Source organism: Neomonachus schauinslandi, chromosome 10, assembly GCF_002201575.2.
Source record: "Neomonachus schauinslandi chromosome 10, ASM220157v2, whole genome shotgun sequence".
Taxonomy (NCBI): Eukaryota; Metazoa; Chordata; class Mammalia; order Carnivora; family Phocidae; genus Neomonachus; species Neomonachus schauinslandi.
This window is the reverse complement of record NC_058412.1, coordinates 106,981,519-107,000,627: the sequence shown is the minus strand read 5'-3', so window position 1 is coordinate 107,000,627 and position 19,109 is coordinate 106,981,519. Positions and strand designations below refer to the sequence as shown.

Here is a 19,109-nt window from a genome sequence, read left to right as displayed (position 1 = left end):
TTGGAGGAGATTGTCAGATTGCCTCTGGCTTCCAGAAGAAAAGTCAAATTGTGTAACTGCTGGAGACACGGCCAAATTGTCAGCCATCAGTGTGTGCAAAGGAAGTTATCAACTCATGTGCAGTGATATAAATCCTGTGCCATTTTTGTCAAGATAGAACGAACACAAGAGGCTTATAATGGGCACCCCACACCCGGGTGAGTCACTCTGGGCCTGTGCCCTTTGGGGTCTCAGCTCTCATTTCTCTCCTCCCTGCTTGGGCCTCCGCCCCATCCTTGGGTGCTGGGGGCCTTCACATGTCACCCATCAAAGCCTCCCAAAAAACAATTTGAAACTTAGACTGAAAGACAAATGACTAACCGTAGCTTCAAGTGTTGGCTTTTCCAGGAAGCTCTTTGTTCAAGAGGACCTAGCCCTAAAAGAATGGTTTAATTTCAGGAATCAGGGACAGGTAGAAGAGAGATTTGGAGGCTCTTTCTGATGTTCCTAAAATGCAGTCCTAAACTCTGGGGGAAGTCGCTGTCCTAACTGCCCAGCCTGATTTACTCTGGGCTGATCATCTTCCATCTCCAATTTCTCAAAACTGTCCAGGGTCTTGAGTTTTGATTTTCTGTTTATAAGTAGATCCACTTTCCTTCCCTTCACTGTGTTCATGAGTAGGTGTACTTACAGGTTCCCTCCCCCATAGCCCTCCAGCAGATTTTGCCCACATTTTAATCTAGTTCTGATAACTCTGGATCTGTTCTTTACTCAGAGACACATTGGTCTCTCTTGGTGCTCTGATGGCTACTCTTCTATTTCAGATTCTTAACATATCCCACTCCCTGGCCAACTTGCATTCTTGGTTTGCTTGTTTGCTGTTGTGTGTTGTTAGGAAGTTGACCTTCTAGGGGTTGGTGAATACAGTCAGAGATTTCCAGCTGACAGTCACCATTGAGCTGTACCCACCCTAGTACTCGCTCACTGTTGGCTACACTCATGTGGCTTGTGTTTGGCTCACCGTGTGGTTGACTGTCTCAAGAACTGGTTGAGTATGGTAGGTTGCTCATAGTGGAATGGAGGTCTGAGGATGAAGCCAGGATCTGGCTTCTCTGGCTGCTGGGTGAAATAGGAGCCAGGAGCTGACCTTTAAGATTCAGTCATGGGCGGGCACCTGGTGGCTCAGTCAGTTATGCATCTGCCTTCGGCTCAGGTCATGATCCCGGAGTCCCAGGATCAAGCGCCGTGTCAGGCTCTCTGCTCAACGGGGAGTCTGCTTCTCCCTCTGCCCCTCCCCCTGCTCTCGCTCTTTCTCTCTCTCTCTCTCTCAAAAACAAATAAATAATCTAAAAAAAAAAAGATTCAGTCAAATTAGCCCAATTGTCAAAACCTACAGTCGAAATTCAGACACACAGTTAGCAAGGGGGTGGGGTCCACCATGGTGGTATAGAATAGCCCACTGGTAGCAGAGCACAGCCCTGCAAGGGGTAACGCAGCGAGAGTACCCAGAAATCCCGGCAGGTGGCAGTCAGTGTGCAGATGGCTTATCAGTGAGTGGCGAGGTCCCAACTTCAAGGTTGGAGTCAGCATCACAGTTGTAAACCCTGGAAGAGTAGCAGGCTAGGGACGAGTGGCCTCTGTTTTAGGAGATGGCAGGGACCACTGGAGAAGCCACGTTGTAAGGAAAGGGACCCAAGCTGAAGCCTCACTTTTTTTTTTTTTTTAAAGATTTTATTTATTTATTTGAGAGAGAGAGAATGAGAGAGAGCACATGAGAGGGGGGAGGGCCAGAGGGAGAAGCAGACTCCCCGCCGAGCAGGGAGCCCGATGCAGGACTCGATCCAGGGACTCCAGGATCATGACCTGAGCCGAAGGCAGTCGCCTAACCAACTGAGCCACCCAGGCACCCCTGAAGCCTCACTTTTGTAGAGGATCCCCCATTTCACCGTGCAGCTGCCTCTGGCTTTGGCCATCACTCACCTGCTCTTCCCAGTGAGGCTTTTTGAAGGGGTTGCCTATCTTCCATTCTGCTGCTTCTTACAGTTGTTCCTCATTCCTGGGCACATATCCTCCACCCCCATTACGCACAAGACTAGGCCTGCCCTTGCTCCCATGCCAGTGATCTTCCCCAGGAGCTAAACCTTATGGATTTTTTTTTTTTAAGATTTATTTATTTATCTGAGGGGCGCCTGGGTGGCTCAGTCGTTGGGCATCTGCCTTGGGCTCAGGTCGTGGTCCCAGGGTCCTGGGATCGAACCCTGCATTGGGCTCCCTGCTCTGCAGGGAGCCTGCTTCTCCCTCTCCCACTCCCACTGCTTGTGTTCGCTCTCTCCCTGTCTCTCTGTCAAATAAATAAAAGATTTATTTATTTATTTGAGAGAGCGTGTGCGCACGCACATAAGCATGCACATGTGAGTGGGGGGAGGGGCAGAGGGAGAGAATCTCAAGCAGACTCGCCGCTGAGCTCGGAGCCCAAAGAGGGGCTCAGTCTGACCATCCTGAGATCATGACCTGAGCCGAAATCAAGAGTCGGATGCATATCCTAGCGAGCCACCCAGGTGCCCCCCTAATGGATACTTCCCTGCCCTTATCTTGTATGCCCAACTGCCATATCACTGTTCATGCCCTGGAGGAGGATATTAGTAGCAAGGGACATGAGACTTAAGAGCACTTTCTAGGAAACTCAATGAGTTGATAAGAATCTGAAAGTATTAGTCAGAAAAACCTGAAAGCCTTGGTCATTTCAGTCTGAGTACCCAAAGGCAGGCGAGACTGGGCTGTGTCTGTCCACATGAACACAGCTCATCTGTCTTGAACTGGTGGCTTGGGCGAGGGTTGTCTGACCACTCCTTATGAAGTGATGATAGAACAAACAACTTGTCACCTAAGCCAGGCGCAGGAGCATGAAAGTGCCTCCCTCTGTCCTTCCTGGTGAGATCCGGCAGAAGACCACACTTGCCAAAAAGGTCTTCCTGAAACCGCATTTCTGTCACATTCCTCTGTTTAAGTCCCTTGGAGATGTGTGTAATCTCATGTCCGGGGCGTGTGTTCAAAATATTTAACGACAATTCTGCAGGATTGCAATATTTTAATAACTGGCAAGGCCCCGGGCAACATACAGGTGCATGCCAAGGCCCCTGCTGGTGGATGTGTAACTACCCATTCACATGGGCCTGCCACTCCTGTTGGGCTGGTTTTAACGCAGAGTCAGGCCGAAATGCCTCAGCTGCATTGTTTGGGTCCTTGAAATGTGCTCCTTCCTCCCTGGTCAACTGCAGGCCACTCCAGAGACTGCCGAATTGAGTCCAGTTCAGCCCGTCCGTTAATCTCCAACACACACTTATTGATGGGCTTGGACGCCTTGCCTCTTAAATACTTGTTCCCTTTCTCTTTTGTTACTGGGCTTGAGAAAAGCATAGAGTAGGCAGAATGGAAGTGCCAAGGGAGGTGGTCAATGGTCTTGGATAAACCCCTCAAAAGCAGTCACCAAGGTTTCCTGGAGGTGAAGTCCTGTGTGTACTACTCTCGCTTGAGAAAGTCTGCCTAGTTCATGTTGCTGATCTCATCAGGGCCCTCTGCAACCTTTGTTCCGGGGAGTGCCCCAGACACATTCTCATCAGGACAAAGAGCTCCTCTGAAGTTTTTGCTTACACATTGCAATATGGAGGTGGGAAATCTTTCTTTTTGAGCCCTTTCCTCAAACTTTAACTTCGAAGAGCATCTGTTGAGAAATTGGCTGATACAGCAAATTGAACATTAAACACAGTAAGTCTTTGATGATTAAAAGCCCTAGCTGACTGCCCAAGCTCTGTGTCTAAAGTTAAATAGCGGTTTAATGTCCCCTTTTTTTGCTTTTGGAATCTGTCAACATCCCAATCTTCAAAGGCCATTTTGTAACTAATGTATATTTATGTACATTTATGTAGAAATGTATATTTATGTTTATTACATATTTAATATATATTTATGTACATTTATGTACAAATATACATTGTAACTAATGTATACTTAGGCATTTCATCCAAGGAATTTGCTATTTAAGAGTAGATAAATATAAGGAGTGCCTGGGTGGCCCATTCAGTTAAGTGTCTGCCTTCGTCTCAGGTCATGATCCCAGGGTCCCGGGATCAAGTTCCACATCGGGCTCCTTGCTCAGCGGGGAGCCTGACTCTCCCTCTGCCTGCCACTCCCCCTGCTTGTACTCCCTCGCTCTCTCTCTCTCTGACAAATACATAAATAAAATCTTAAAAAAAAAAAGAGTAGATAACTATATCTTTTTTCCTTTCAATGAATCACCCGAGGTCACAGAGTAACCTGGCAACTCCTATTTCCTCGGTGACCCTCTATACAGACTATTGTAACTGTGACTTTTCCACCCCTTTTCTAAAAATAGAAGAATATAGTTCTCTATTTTAGGCTACTAAATTGTAGATAACGTTAAATAGTCATTAGAAATACTAGTATAAGAGGAGAATTATTTTCAAAGGCTATTTGCTGACTGCGGCATCTCTCACTGCTCCTCTGTTCTGAGTTTCAAAGACACCTGCTGTGGGAGAAGAGACTTGTTTACTTCTGTGTACTTCGCCTTCCCCTATAGTTTTAAAAAGAAATCCCAGCTGATTTGAAAGACAGGCTGTATTCCTGTTGAGAGCCGCACCTACTGACATTTATCTCTGAAGTTCAGGTGTACAGAGTCCGACCTGATAGCTCTCTCTCAAGGCTACTGCAAGTGAGCATTCACTCATGACTTGTCACTCAGCTGTGTCTTTTTTTTTAAAGATTTTATTTATTTGTTTGAGAGAGAGAGAGAGCATGAGCGGGGGCAGGGGGGCAGAGGGAGAGGAAGAAGCAGACTCCCCACTGAGCAGGGAGCCCGATGTGGGGCTCGATCCCAGGAGCCTGGGATCATGACCTGAGCCGAAGGCAGACGCTTAACCGACTGAGCCACCCAGGCGCCCTGTGTCTTCTTAAAGTATGAGAAAACAACTTGATTGAAATAATCAAATGTACCCCATCATAAGTACCATTCACTGTGATGTGTTTGTAGGACAGAGGACACTATATGCAGTTGAGAAGAGATTAATAGTTTATCATTTGTTGTACACGTACATTCCAGGCGCCGTGCTGTGCATTTTCTGTGCACCGTTCCTACTGATTCTTATATCCACCCCTGAGAAATAAGTACTGTTGTGATCTCCATGTTACCCAGGAGGAAATAGTCTTTGAGAGGTTACATATTGATATGTTACCCAAAGAATAATGGAAAGCCAAGACTCAAATCTGGGTCAGGCTGACTTCAAAGGCAGAACTTTAAAGAAATGCAAACATTCAGGCATGAGTAAGTGCTAAGTAGTAAGTCTTAAATATTTCTCCTCCTAAGTGTTTCTCCTTCAGTCTCTGCTGGCTTCTTTCTGCTAACCCTGCTAACCCTGAATATACCTTTAGTATCAGCACCGTCCCAGGGGTGACCAGGACTGTGGTTCATTTTGACCAGGGTCCTATCCACTGCTCCCTGAGCTCGCCTTTCAGCCTCTCATCTTCCCATTGCTGAAGAAGCTCTAACCACCTGCAGACTAATTGGAGAGAAGGCATTGCCTTCTCAGTTAAATTTCTCAACACCAAGTAGGATCCAACTGCTTATGTTAAAACCAAGGGAAGAGGGATGCCTAGGTGGCTCAGTTGGTTAAATGTCTGCCTTTGGCTCAGGTCATGATCCCAGGGTCCTGGGATCCAGCCCCACATCCTGCTCCCTGCTCAGCTGGGAGCCTGCTTCTCCCTCTCCCTCTGCCACTCCCCCTGCTCGAGCTCGCACTCTCTTTCTCTTTCTCAAATAAATAAATAAAATCTTTAAAAACCAAGGGAAGAAAACGAGTCTTCTCAGTCTGTTTGCTGGAATAAATACAACCCTTGATAACTTTTCTGTCCAGAAGAAATTTTCTCATCTGGCCCAGGAACTATTCTTAACTTGGCTCTCTGCCCTTTGAAGTTATAAATCATGCTGTTTGCTGAGTGGCTGCCCTTTATTTACCTCCAGGCTCCCTGGAGGTTTTCCTAGAGCTGGGTTTTGATAACGTGCTTGAAGTGACAAAAACCCAGCTTACTGGAACATACTTTTTAAGGGTAAGTGCTTTATCCATTCCTGGGTCACCCATACTTGTCTTTCAGGATTCACATTTTGTTCTCTGCCTGTCTCATCACACGGTGCCTGCAGTTGTTGCCTTTTAAACCTAGACCCTGACGGGTGAGCAGAGAATAAGGGTATATAGTGCCTGGCACATAGTAGGTGCTCAGTAAAGGCTGGTTGAATGAATCAATGGAAAGCATATATACATGGAATTTGATAAGGTATGAAAATAGATATAAAGTATTACAGTCCCTTGATCACCAGATTAGAGCTTTGTCATCAAATTTAAGCTGTGAGTGATCTTACGTGTACTCTAGGATGAGAAAGCTTCTAAGTTAAATAGTATATACTCTTACCTAATCCCTGCAGATTTGCTTAACTCTCATTTGGAAAGTCTTCAGACTAGCCCACCCTGGCCTCTCAAAAGCCCTCAGCTTTTTCTCTTGATGAGAATACAGCAGAGAAATGAACATCTGTGAGGAGACAGAAGGCTTCTGAGAGCAGACAATGATCACTCCCATTTCTCTATGGTGAAGAAAGTATGTTCCAAGCAGAATTGTTTCCTTAATTTATTTTTCCAGCAAATATTTCTCTTAATTCTAGTGCATGAGACTATGGCTTTAAGGAATATCCCTAACGACTGCTTTTTACTTATTTTATTTTAATTTTTTTGAAGGTTTCACATGTACTTTATTTCTTCAGTCGTGCCTTATTTTAATGGGTGCACAGTGCTTTTACTTGGCATCAATTATGAGTTGGTTTTGAAACAATTCAGTATTACACCAGCTGGGATAATTACTGATCTCTCCATTTCTTTGGGGTGACTCTGCCAACGGGGGACAGGTTCCATTCTATTCCATTCTCTTCTAGTTTGTGTTGCTCTGTATGCCCACACAGCAACGCAGAAAGTGGCCCCACTGGCTGAGGCAGCCTTACCATATTTGTCACGGATATCAGGTGTCCGTTTCTGGTGGCTCTGCTTTGCCATTGTTTGCCGAATCCTTTGAACTTGGAGATGGCTTAGAGCTGGGGGGTTTTTTGGCCATGGGAACATCAGGAAGCTGCAGACAGAACAGTGGCAACTCCAGCTGCTGGTTTGTTACAACTTCATGCCCAGTTCGCTTGCAAAGCACCCTCTAAGGACTGCTTTATTTTTTTTTTAAGAATTTTTTATTTATTCACTTGAGACAGAGAGATACAGAGAGAGAGAGAGAGAGTAGGAGCAGTGGGGAGAGGCGGAGGGAGAGGGAGAAGCAGACTCCCCGCTGAGCAGGGAGCCCGATGCGGGGCTCAATCCCAGGACCTGGAGATCATGACCTGAGCCGAAGGCAGACGCCCAACGACTGAGCCACCCAGGCGCCCCTAAGGACTGCTTTTTAAAACTATCTTTTTTTTTAATAAGTTTATTTAAGTAATCTCAACACCCAACGTGGGGCTTGAACTCATGACCCCAAACCAAGATCCACACGCTCTTCCAGGCGCCCCGAGAAAACTCTCATTACATTTCATAGCATTATGAATTTTTCCTGCTCACAAAATAAGGCAATTGAGTGGAAAATTTAAATAAGTTCTAAAAACAAGCCAAGAGATTTCGCCCCATTTCTTCACAATGTACTCAGTCAATAGATCCAGAATTTTCTTCTATAAAGAACTCCTGGAAAATATTAGGGCATGTTGGGCACAGGATAAGTAAAAAGATAAGGCAGTTACCCATGGGCCCATGCCATTTTAGAAATTGAGTTTGAGGGACAATGGGGTAAAATAATATTGCATGTTTTTAGCCGGTAAAACTGGCCCTGGGTCTAGAACCTGGAGATGGCGCCTGGCAATTGCTTGCTATGAGGCAGTGTTTGAGTCTGCTGCCCTCTAGTGACTACTTTTTGCATATTCCTGAGCCTTACCAAAAACAAGAATTTAAGTGTACCAGATGTGTTAAGCCTTTATAATTCATTGTTTGCAGAGTTTTTGTGCCTACTAGAAATAAAACCTCCAAGTTATTAGAGATTACTCAGTTGGGATCTGAGAAGCTAACTTGTCTTAAGGCCACCAGTGTTAAATCTAGTTACTGTACATGCATTGTACGATTTGAGGACACCTTTTCATTTATCTTTCTTGACTGATAGCAGGCTAGAATACAAACATTAGAAAATGATATCTGATTTTTCTTTGTTCCTTTGCCAAGAAAAGTTGTGCTTTTCTGCAAAGATAAGACCAAAGGATTTAAATTTGCCTTATTTGATGAAATTATAGTAGCATTAAAGGATAATGAGATTTTAAAAATCTTTTGGGATTTCTAATCTGACAAGATGGCATACCCATTACTTCCTGCTAAACACAACTATAAACCGTAGAAGTGTGGGAGGCAGTCGAAGAATATCAAGCAATGGTAAGAAGATGAATTGGTTCTGGGCCCCACGACTGAAGGAACCACACAGAGGCAGGGTGTCTTCTGTTCCCCCCCCCCCCCCCAACAGAAGGTGACCAGAACTTGGTGCCTTTCAGCCTGCCACCTAGCAACAAGAAGGGGCCCAGGTAGGTTCGTTTCTCCCCAGGACTGCCACATCACCAGGAGAGCCCAGCACCCACCAAAAGGGAATCTGTAGAAAAACCCATAATAATCAGAGACCAGAGGAAGCACTCTCCTCCACTGGGCCAGAGACTCTACTCCTCTGCTAAGCCAGACCCAGGTGATGAGGGGGCATAAGCAAGGGGATTCTGCCAACACAGTAAGTGACCTGGCCTGAGAAGCCCCTTTGTCCCCATGGGCCTGAGACTCCCCTTGCTCCCTTCCCTGTTACATTCACTGGGGCAGCTGGGGAGCAGCTGGGGGCGCTGGAAAAGGGGAATTTTAGTACAACAAGCAGCCCACCCGGAAAGCCTACCTTTAGAGGGGCCTGAGATCCACCCCCCACTGAAAGACACCCAGAGGCTGGGCTAGTCCCTCGGGCAGCCGCACCCAATAAACCAAGGAGACCAAAAGTAACAGCAAAGGCTCTGAAAATTAACCTGTCATTAGAACCACAGCCCATAAAAGTAGGCCATGAGCTGTGTGCTAAACCTAAACAGGATGGCTATATGCTAAAATAAAGGATTTAAATAGGACCAAGATCACTCATCCTACCAAGAAACAAAAATCACAACTGGAATGTCAGGTCACAGACACCAACACTGAGACGAAGCTGACATTGGCATGAACTGCTATGGCTTTTAAAGCAGTCACCATACAAGCACTTCCAGGATCGGTTACAGATTCTGTTGAAACAGATGACAAAATAGAAAAGCTCCAGCGAAGAAATCCAAGTTATAAAAAAAGCAAATGGAAATGATTGACATGAAATCTACAATAGCCAAAAAATTGATAAATTGGGCCTCATCCGAATTAAAAACTTTTGCTCTCTGAAAGCCCACATAAAGTGGATGAAAAGACAAGGTACATACCAGGAAAAAATATTTGCAAATCTGTTATCTGACAAAGGACTAGTGCCTCCAGTACATAAAGAACTGTCAAAACTCAACTGTAGAAAAGTAAACCATTCAAATAGAAAATGGGCAAAAGACACGGGGAGACATGTCTCCGAAGAGGATATTCAGGTAAGCCATCAGAAAAACAAATTAAACTAATAATGATACCTGTAGAAATGGCTAGGATAAAAATCGACACCACCAGGGCGCCTGGGTGGCTCAGTCATTAAGCGCCTGCCTTCGGCTCAGGTCATGATCCCAGGGTCCTGGGATCGAGCCCCGCGTCGGGCTCCCTGCTCTGCGGGAAGCCTGCTTCTCCCTCTCCCACTCCCCCTGCTTCTGTTCCCTCTCTCACTGTGTCTCTCTCTGTCAAATAAATAAATAAATAATCTTTAAAAAAAAAAAATCGACACCACCAAATGCTGGTAAAGGAGCAGGGAAGCTGGACCACTCACACATTGCTGGTGGGAACGTAAAATGGCACAGCTGCTCTGGAAAAGAGTTTGGCAGTTTCTTATACAATTAAACTGGCAATTAGCATATGACCCAGTGATTGCTGAGAGAAACGAAAACTTACATTTAAGCAAAAACCTATACACGAATGTTCGTAGCAGGTTTATTTATAACAGCGAAGAACTAGAACAGCCCAGATATCCTTCCTCAGGAGATGGTTAAGCAAACTGTGGTGTGTCCGTACCAGGGAGTACCCGTCAGCGGTTAAGGGTAATGAGCTATCCAGACACACAACGACGTGGGTGAATCTCCCAGGGAATTCAGCTGCAAGCGGGGGGGAGCAAATTTCAAAAGTTTACATATTGTGTTTCATTTACATAATGTTTCTGAAGGGACAAAATTTTTAGAAATTGGAGAACAGACTGGTGGATGTCAGGGTTTGGGGTTGGGCAGAAGGGCAACATGTGGGATCCTTGTGATGGAAATAGTTTGTATGTTGACTGTGGTTGTGGATGGGTGAACCCAGGCATGTGATAAGATTGTAGAGACACACATAAATGAGTACAGGGAAAACTGGAGAAATCCGGATTTATCCTTGCCAGTATTCCATAGTTTGAAGTACACGGGGGGAAAGTGGATAAAGGTTCACAATATTTGTCTGCTTTGGTCCCTAGCACTGCATGCAAGTCTTAACGAACTCAGTAAAACTTTCAACTAAAAAATCTGTAGGGCATCAAAAAGATCCTGGCCCTTTTTCTTTTCTTTTCTTTCTTTATTTTTTTCAAGTTTATTTATTTTTTAGTAATCTTTACCCCCAGCATGGGGCTCGAACTCATGACCCTGAGATCAAAAGTCGCATGCTCCTCCGACTGAGCCAGCCAGGCGCCCCAGGCCCTTTTTCTTTTAAGTGCTTATGAGATCACCTTTTCCTTGTTTTCCTTTGCTTCCTTGTGTTTCTCTGAAATAATTTTTTCTCTGAAACAACTTTAAAGATCATTACACAAATAAACAGTTCCCTATCTTTGATCGTTTTCATTGTTTCTGAGGCTTTGCTGTAGAGAGCTGTGTTCAACATCCTTCTGATTAAGCCCTTGTATTTATCTTAAATTATTCTTCAAGCTAAATTTCTATAAGAAAAATTGCTCTATCACATTAAAACTTTTTTGGCACATATTACTAGTTTGTCCTCCAGAAAATGGATGAAAATCATTTTTTCCAAGACTCTTCTTAACACTAATATTATAATTTTTGAAACTCTGCTTATTGTATCATAGGGAAAAAAGATTTCAGTGTGAAGAAATATTGTGTTTTCTTGGACATTTTCTTTTCTATGGATTGCCTTTTTTCTATTGGAATTGTAACCTTACTAACTCATAAGAGTACTTTATACTTCAAGAATACTAAATCTTTAGCATTTTTTACAAAAATTTTTCCCAGTTTTGCCTTTTAATTTTTATACACTTTGATTGAAATATTTGTTTTCTCTAAAATGACCAAAGTAGGGCGCCTGGGTGGCTCAGTTGAGTAAGTGACTCCCTTCAGCTCAGGTCATGATCCCAGAGTCTTGGGATCGAGTCCCGCATCGGGCTCCCTGCTCAGCAGGGAGTCTGCTTCCCCCTCTGACCCTCTCCCCTCTTGTGCTCTCTCTCTCTCAAATAAGTAAAATAAAAAAAATAATAAAGTGACCAAAGCAATGTGTACTTTAAAAAAAAGTAAAATACGTAGATCAAAAGGAAGCAAAAAGAGAACATTCTCTATTCTCACCCTCCCTTTCTCCTTCCTAGTGGTAACCAATAGCACTGTGTATATTTTTAGGGGGGTGTACTATAAATATATCTATCTCCGTGGTGTAAACTGTGTATGTAAATGTATGTATTTTAGTACAATTGATTATGCGTAGCTTTTAACCTGTCAAAAGTTCAGGAAAGAAAACAAGTAAAACCAATGAATCTGGGGGTGCCCGGGTGGCTCAATCATTAAGCATCTGCCTTTGGCTCAGGTCATGATCCCAGGGTCCTGGGATCAAGCCCCGCATCGGGCTCCTTGCTCAGCGGGGAGCCTGCTTCTCCCTCTCCCACTCCCCCTGCTTGTGTTCCTTCTCTCACTGTGTCTCTCTGTCAAATAAATAAATAAAATCTTAAAAAAAAACCCAATGAATCCCTGAAGTAGTAATTAGTAAGAGTTTATCGTACACACACTAAAAAGCCAGTTTGCAAACTGGGAGTGCTCAAACCGAAACATGGAACAAGGCTCAGAGGTATATTGTTATAAAGCAGCTTATGTAGTCCTTGCAGTAATTGGTTACAATGTTAGAATTTTCTTAAAGGTAAAGGAATTGGTGAGTGGTTACCGCCAATCAATTTGGAGGAACAATTTAAGTTTTGCTTATGATTTTCAGAGGCATAAGCAAGAAGTGACCCAGGTCAAGTTAACCTCTCTTATCTCGCAAAATAAACTGAATTAAGCTTTGCTTGTGTGATTAACTGGTTGTGTCCTCTCAGTGAACTTTCAAGTCTGGTCTCTGTGTTTGATTTTAGCACGCCAGAAATCTCTAACAAAAACGTATTGTTCGGCAACTTGCCTTTTAAAATTCCCCATTCTATCACAACCATCCTTTAGATGTTAATATCTACGCCAGTTTAAGGTGTTCTGGAGTACAAATACACTATCGTCTTTTTAACTTTCCCCCTATTAGTGGTCCTTAGTTTGTCTCCCAGTTTTGGCTACTATAAGGAAATGTGGTTTTTTTTGTTGTTGTACAGAGATTTTAGATTCTTATATAGTTAATGTTATCAATCAATGCTTCTGCTTTGGTGCAATATTTAGAAATTCATTATAACACCCGAGATTATATGAATAGGAATCTCCTGGCAATTTTACAGTTTTAATTTTTTTTTTCTACTTTGAAATGTGTATCTTGGTGTAAGGTGTGAGGCAGGGTGATAGCTTTATTATTTTCCCAATGGGAGTCAGTTGTCTTAATGCTATTTATTTATTTGCTTGTTTATTTTTAATAAAGATTTTATTTATTTGACAGAGAGCATGTGCAAGAGCACAATCGGGGGAAAGGGAGAAGCAGGCTCCCCGCTGAGCAGGGAGCCAGATGTGGGACTCGATCCCAGGACCCTGGAATCATGACCTGAGCCAAAGGCATACTCTTTACCAACTGAGCAACCGGGCACCCCCATTTATTTATCTACCTATTTATTTTAAAGATTTACTTACTTGAGAGCGAGAAAGAGTGTGGGGGGGAGGGGCATAGGGAGAGAATCTCAAACAGACTGCCCACCGAGCAGGGAACCCCACGCCAGGCTTGATTCCAGGACCCATGAGATTGGGACCTGAGCCAAAACCAAGAGTCAGAAGCTCAACCGACGGAGCCACCGAGGCACCCCTTAATGCTATTGATTTAATTCTATCATTTCCCTCTGGTTTTAAGTGTTGCCCTCACTTAAAAAAAAAAAAATAACATCTACATTCTTATTTTTGGCTTTAGAGCCAGACTAGTTTGGGTTTGACCTTGATTCTGACCTTGGGCGAGTTGCTATACTTCGCCTTGTTCAATTTCCTCGTCTGTAGAATGAAAATGATGATATTGCGTGCTTCCTAGGTTGTCATGATGATTGAGTGAGGCACCGGAGCTTAGAACACTTAGTAAAAGCAAGCGGTCATTACCACTGCTGCTGTTGCAGCTGGTAGAGCCCCTGCAGGTGTTTCTAGACTTCGTTACTTGCTGAACTCCTTTCAGGAAGAGACTAAAACTTCTCATCCTTCATGTTGCTCAATACTGGGCAAAAACGTGATTTGTACTGGCACAGAGCCTTTACAGGGAAGTTGTTCTAATACTGACCCAAAGTATCCATAGAATTACTTCCTAGCATTTGCTATTGCTATAAATGTTTTCTCCTAACTTTGGGTATAATTTTAGGCAAATAATCTAATCCTATTCTCATATAATCTCTTCATTGCAAATGTGTATGTCAGCAGATGCCTTCTCATTTGCAAAGTCCTTTGATTTGTATTTGAAGATGCCTTCCATGCAGTCTCCACAAATCACCTTATGATGAAGGATCCTAATTAACTTGAGGTGGTTTTAAGCAAAGCCACGTTTGGGAGAATGTATCCTATGGCGTTTTTTGTTTTGTTTTTTAAGATTTTTTTTTTTTAAGATTTTATTTCTTTATTTGACAGAGAGAGAGCCAGTGAGAGAGGGAACACAAGCAGGGGGAGTGGGAGAGGGAGAAGCAGTTTTCCCGCTGAGCAGGGAGCCCGATGCGGGGCTCGATCCCAGGACCCTGGGATCATGACCTGAGCTGAAGGCAGACGCTTAACAACTGAGCCACCCAGGCGCCCCTTGGAGGGAACATTTTTATAACTGTTTATTACTAGACCTTGAGAATTTTCTTATTGTGAGTACTTTCAGAATTACCTGTAGAGTTTTTAAATTATTTTTTTAAATTGCCCTGTTGGCCATAGTTATTATTAATGTTATTAATATATTATTAATGAAGTATAGATAAATAGTCATAATAAGAAACAGGCAATTGCTCAATTATGATTTAAGGTGGTGCCAGTGGAATTTTTCCTTTTATGCTACAACTGAGAAGTGCCCTACAGTTTCCCACTGCTTTATCTCTGCCTATAAATTCTCAGCTAATTCCCTAAATTTGAATCTGAATTACTTTGTGAAGATGAGAAGATCATTGGTCTTTGTGGCCAAGTCTGTGGTTAATTGTGCCTTCTTCCTTCAAAGAATGAGTTGATTGAAATATGTTGTCTCTCAAATAGGTACCTCATGAATATGGATTACGTGGTAACTTCCTACAGCTTCAAGACAATAGCAACCTGAGCAAAAATAGGAATTAGCAAGATTCAGAAATTGGGAAAAACAAATTAGGAATTATCTACATAATACTGTTAAGGAGAATTTTTTTAAAAAAGATTTTATTTATTGAAAGAGAGAGAGCAGGAGGAGGAGCAGAGGGAGAGAGACAAGCAGACTCTGTGCTGAGTGCAGAGCCCCACTCGAGGCTCAATCCCATGACCCTGAGATCATGACCTGAGCCGAAATCAAGAGTTGGACTCTTAACAGCCTGAGCCACCCATAAGTGAGAATTTTTTTTATGCATTCAGGTGAATTTTGTGGGGTCAGCATGAACCAATAATATCAGATAATCCTACTTTACTTATTTTATACAGTGAACACAGTTGTCTAACATTTCCACACATTCATATTGCTGTCTATTTAATGCTGTTTATTCATCCAGTAAGCACTGAGTAAGTGCGTGCTCTGTATTGAATGCTGTGCTTGCTGTTGGCGATCCAGCTACCTTACAGAATGGTTGAAAGGAAATGTCTTTCCTACTGTTAGAGTGTTGCCACAACACTTGTCCCTAGCTGCAGCCTTTATGTCCGTCTAGATAGAATCTTCCTACTTGTGATCGATTTCCTGATTTCATCTACTGAGGAGGGGCCATGGCATTCACCCATGTGGTGGACACTCAGTAAACACGTGCAAGGTGTCAGAGCATGGGAGGTGAGCTGAAGGATACTTGGTTTCTGCCACTAGCAGATTGTAAACCCACATATCACTTTCCAAATAGTAACTCAACCTTCAGCAGGCATGGGAAGTTGAAGTTGTTCATAACTAGCCAGGAAACTAAGAAGGATATTGAATGTCTTTCAGCATATTAAGAAACATAAAAAAGAATGAAATACTGCCATTTGCAATGACATGGATGGAGCTAGGGAGAATTATGCTAAGCAAACTAAGTCAGTCCGAGAAAGACACATACCCCATGATTTCGCTCATGTGTGGAATTTAAGAAACAAAACAAACGAACAAAGAAAAGAAAGAGGGAAACAAACAGATTCTTAATTATAGAGAACAAACAGAGTTACCAGAAGGGAAGGGACAGTGGGGAGGGGTGAAACAGGTGAGGGGGATTAAGAGTACAGTTATCATGATGAGCACTGAGTAATGGATAGACTGCCGAACACTGTATTGTACACCTGAAACTAATACAGCATTGTACATTAATTATACTGGAATTTAAAAAAGAAAGAACTGGGAAGGAAAAAACAGAGCTCTGGATTCTGTTTTTTGCTTAAAGTAATAAGAGGAAGCTTTCTTGCATTGAACAATGTGTGATGTGATTTACAAAAATTTTAAACTACCTTTTCTCATGAAAGAAGGAAGTAGAAGAGAGGGAAGGAGAGAGTGTAAAGGAAAGAGGGAAAGATAAGTATGCTTATTTTTCAAGGCTCTTTCGAGGACTAAGGACAATGCGTGTAAAGTACCCAGCACTGTGTTCACACACACTAGGTGCACCAGTAATAGGATCCTCCGTGATGATGATCATGTAAAATTGTATGTTCCAGGAATAGTATTTGACTGAAGGCACATCTACACTTATTTAAGAAGTCACATTATAATGACTTTGCTACTCATGAACATACAATGACTTGATTTCACTGACCTCTCTGGAATTACACCCTCCTGGCCATGCAATCCTAGACTCTGCCATTGTTCTGGACCTCTCTGCTCACTATCTCCTGTCCTATTGCTTGGACTCCATGCATGTCACATATGTACATTTGGACCTGCGGTTGTGTTTGGGTTATCTTTTGCAGCCTAACTCCTCCAAAACGTAGTGATTTGAAACAACAATCATTTTATTTTCTCTCACAGTGTTTTGGGTTGACTTGATTCAGCTGGGTGGTGCTTACGCTCCGTGGGATGTTGGCTGGAGCTGCAGTCCCCTGGGAGCTTGAATTGCCTGAAATGAAGTTCAAGATCTTACTCACATTGCTGACAGTTGATGCTAGCCATCAGCCGGAAGTTCAGCGGGGCTGTCCACTGGAACACCTACGTGGGACCTCTTTGTGCCCACATGACTCGGGCTTCTAACAGCATGGCGGCTGAGTTCTAAAGGGAGAGTTCCTAGAGGGAGAATCCCAAGAGTGAGCCTTCCAAGAGAAGACAAGCAGAAACTGGTAGTCTTCTTAAAGGCTTGCCTCACTTATGTTGTATTCTGTAGGTCAGAGCAGTCACAGACCAGCTCAGATTCAAGGGGATGAAGGAATTGACTCCACTCTTGATGCAGGAATGGCATATGCATACAGGGAGAGAAGTTAATGAGTGACCATCTTACTATAGGGTAAATACTACCTTCCTTTAAATTTGTCTTAACTGAGTCTAAGTCTTTTATTTATTTATTTATTTATTTATTTTTAAAGATTTTATTTATTTATTTGGGACAGAGAGAATGAGAGAGAGAGAGCACATGAGAGGGGGGAGGGTCAGAGGGAGAAGCAGACTCCCCGCCGAGCAGAGAGCCCGATGCGGGACTTGATCCCGGGACTCCAGGATCATGACCTGAGCCGAAGGCAGTCGCTTAACCGACTGAGCCACCCAGGCGCCCCTTTTCTTCATTACTTTTTATTGGTTGAATGAAGCAGTGAGTTTATATGAGAGCCCTTTAAAGACTTATTTCCAACTTTTTATTTATTTTTAAAGATTTTATTTATTTATTTGACAGAGAGCATGAGAGGGAGGAGGGTCAGAGGGAGAAGCAGACTCCCCGCCAAGCAGGGAGCCCGATGCGGGGCTCAATCCCAGGACCCTGGGATCATGACCTGAGCCGAAGGCAGTCGCTCAACCAACTGAGCCACCCAGGCGCCCTGAGTCTAAGTCTTTTAAAAGGACACTCACAGGCTCGAGGTTCACGCCCTGGAAGTAATACTGGACAAGGTGGTGAGCTATCATTCACCTATAACCATTGGAGCCCAGACTGATTTGTCTTGGATCCAGGTGGGTGGCATTAGGACAACACTTGTGTCGTAAACACGACACTAACTCATCTTCTATGAAAGAAAACTGACATCCAATTCTGTGGGAGAAGGTTCAGGTCTGTGTGTGATGATAGCTAGTGCAGTGACTCTCAGCTGAAGATGATTTGTTCTCCAGGTGGTGTTTGGCAATGTCTAGTGGCGTTTCTGGTCGTCACATCTGGGGTGCAGGCCAGTGCTCCTGGTATCTGGTGAGTAGAAGCCAGATGATAGTAGGCATCCTACATAGGACAGCCGTCTCTCACAACAAAGAATTTTCTGGCCCCAAATGTGAGTAGTCCTGAGGCTGAGAAACCCTGAATTGGAGCAAAGAGGCTTCCTAGATTGCCTTGTTCGTTCATATAGAATGCATTGCTTTTTATACCCTAAGACATCATTTGTGCCTTTCATCTTACAAAGAAATCTTTTATCTATATATTTCCAGATTCAAATTGTGAGATTCTCTAAGGGTTCTCAAAGTCTGCAACTTTTTTTTCTCTTAGTTTATTTATTTATTTTTTTTAGCAATCTCTACACCCAACGTGGGGCTTGAACTCATAATGCCAAGATCAAGAGTTGCGTGCTTCTTCAACTGAGCCAGCCAGGTGCCCCACTACAACTTCCGCTGACTTTTGTATTTAAATAATTTATATACAGAGACTGGATCAAGGTGGCTGGTAATCCATACATCCCACCTTCTTTCTTTCATCTCAAACTTCAAGAAATTACAAGAAAAAACTGTGTCTGTGTCCTCATTTTCCCTTGCAACTTCCTAGACCCACCTACCATGGCATGCTTTCCTCACCCTCTCAGCTTTGTGAGAGGCTGTCCCTGGTCATCCAGCTTTCCCATCGATGGGCTCTGTCTGCATTGGGTCTCTGGAGAAACAGAGGTTAGGAGTGTGTTCTGGAGTCAGATCGCCTGGGTCCAAATCTGCCACCCACTCACTCTATGACTTTGAGCAAGTTACTTAAATATTCTGGGCCTCCTTTGCAAAATTTGAATACCAGTGCTATGTCATAAGGCACTGTAGTGAGTAGTGAATGAGGAGATGAATGAGGAACAGCTCTTGAATGGTGCCTGGCCCTTTCTAATACCTGATCCGTGGTATGGATCATCATCGTTGCTGTCAACGCCACTTTCCTCCAAGCTCCGTCCCATCAGCTCCCAGGACTTCTCCCGGGAGGAGTCCCCATCTCTCTGTCCCACTTTTGCTGAGCTGGACGGTGGTCTTTTTTTGGATTGGTGTGTTTTGTTTTGA

The 19,109-nt window shown here is 43.5% G+C and overlaps 1 protein-coding gene and 1 pseudogene across 1 annotated transcript in view; one reads left to right on the top strand and one right to left on the bottom strand.

Moving 5' to 3' along the window:
• The window catches only part of SHLD1 (shieldin complex subunit 1), an 81,401-nt gene that overhangs the window by 12,581 nt on the left and 49,711 nt on the right, over positions 1–19,109 (top strand). The window lies entirely within an intron of this gene.
• On the bottom strand, positions 6,899–7,166 carry LOC110579519 (annotated as a pseudogene).